At 45.1% G+C, this 1957-nt stretch overlaps 1 non-coding gene across 1 annotated transcript; it reads left to right on the plus strand.

The window, feature by feature from the left end:
- The first annotated feature begins 247 nt into the window (after window positions 1-247).
- Window positions 248-387, plus strand: LOC133774736 (small nucleolar RNA SNORA2/SNORA34 family). The gene has a single exon (XR_009868134.1). It is a non-coding gene; the product is annotated as a small nucleolar RNA SNORA2/SNORA34 family (small nucleolar RNA).
- The last annotated feature ends 1570 nt before the right edge of the window (window positions 388-1957 follow it).

A 1957-nucleotide genomic window follows, 5' to 3' on the forward strand; every position in this document is an offset into this window, starting at 1 on the left:
CCACCCTTTCTCCAGGATAAGCTTTTACCGTGACTCTGGGTGCCTTCTCTCCCAAATGGCTCCCAGCAGTTTCCTAATGAACCACAGGTGTCCGCATCTGAGTACCCTGATCCAGACCCTCTGTTGCTACCACCTAGGAGCTTCTGGCATAGGGTTCATAACCCCAGTGGGCTTAACTCTTCCATGAGCACTTCACAGACCTGCAGTGTGAGCATTAGAAGTAGTAACTTTCACATTAAGAATGAATGAGGCACAGCCTGACTGAAGACCAGCAGTCATTCTCCGGCTGTTGGTTTCGAGCAGAGGCCTAGAGCAGGTCTTCCTGTGGTCTGCTGGTTCTTCTGGAACCTTGGCAGAAAATGGCTATTTGACTCAGAAGAAACAAACCATAGCTCTGTCTCCCACTGGGAGAGCCTCAGGAATCCTGGCCAGATGCAGTTGGCTGGAGAAGGGTGCAGATCCCAAGGATCTCCAAATCCTGAGAAAGCCTCTGCACAGTTGCCTCAGAGTAGATTGGCTACTGCAAATGAGAAACCAGAACCCACTTCCATCAATTGACAGTTTGTTTTGGAAGCCATTTGACTTTGGTAGATTTTAATTTCCCATTCTTCAGAAAAATATCTCTGATCATCTCTCACTATACATGGCAATCCAGACTACCTTGGTTTTCCTACAAACATGAAACCAGATCTGGGGGAAATGGGGTAGTATTGTCAGAGTTGTAGCACTCCTCCCACCCTGGGCAAGGAAGAGAAAGAGGAGAGGAGGTGTCCTTGTTACAGCTTCTGGGATTGAATACGTAGCTGGGGCTATGTCTAAGGGAAGAGACTTGCTTGTAATAGGATTTCTCAAGTCATATGGATGGTACCCTTGAACTACAGATGGCCCCAATGTCTGGTTGTCTCTCTCTGAGGCTGAGAGAATTGTAGCCTTTCCTCACTTCTGCTTCATTGGCTCATGTGACCCCTTCCCTCCAGGGTATTCTACTTTTACCCTCTGAGAAAAGAGCCCACAGGTCTGGGCTCTCCTTAACCAACCATCTTGTTTCTAACCTATGTAAATTTCTGTGGTGGTTATCTTATGTAAGATATAGTAAAAATTTATTGTATATAGTTTCTTTTTTATAATTTTTATTTAATAAATATAAATTTCCAAAGTACAGCTTTTGGATTACAGTGGCTCCCCCCACCCATAACTTCCCTCCTACCTGCAACCCTCCCATCTCCCACTCCCTCTCCCATCCCATTCATATCAAGATTCATTTTCAATTATATTTATATACAGAAGATCAATTTAGTATATATTAAGTAAAGATTTGTGGGTGCAAACTATTGTATATAGTTTCTATTAAATGTTACAAAAATGTAAAAGAGTCAAAAAATGAGGCTTAATGTCATAATCCATTGGAAGTAGGAAGAGGGACACCAAAGAGAATGGGAGTTTTGAAGAGCATAAGCCAAGTATTATGGTAGCAGATGCTGAGATGTCTACAACTCAGTCAACACCAGCAAATGAAAGGAGGAGGAAGTAGGAAAGCTGTAGAGCAAACTGAATTGTGATGCAGATCTGACAAATCTTTATCCAATCTTCTAGGAAGATCTAGAGCAAAAATTGCTCATCAGATTTGCCCTGTATCAGGCTAAAAATGGCCAGATCGTTATACCCCCATCTCAGTGCATGCAGGCTAATTCAGGAAGAGCATGTGCTAACATACAGCAGTCCTGGAGAGCTGGGGAAGACCTTGACCCCAGCTGCTGGTGGCTGCTGACCATACCCTTTGCCTCTTTGCAGCTGGGTAGCAGGGCTTCCTTCCTTCCTTCCTTCCTTCCTTCCTTCCTTCCTTCCTTCCTTCCTCCCTCTCTCCCTCCCTCCCTTCTTCCCTCCCTTCTTCCCTGCCTTGCTTCCTTCCTTCCCTCCCTCCTTCCCTCCATCCCTTCTTCCCTCCCTTCCTTCCTTC

Source organism: Lepus europaeus, chromosome 15 (genome assembly GCF_033115175.1).
Source record: "Lepus europaeus isolate LE1 chromosome 15, mLepTim1.pri, whole genome shotgun sequence".
In the NCBI taxonomy this organism is placed as follows: Eukaryota; Metazoa; Chordata; class Mammalia; order Lagomorpha; family Leporidae; genus Lepus; species Lepus europaeus.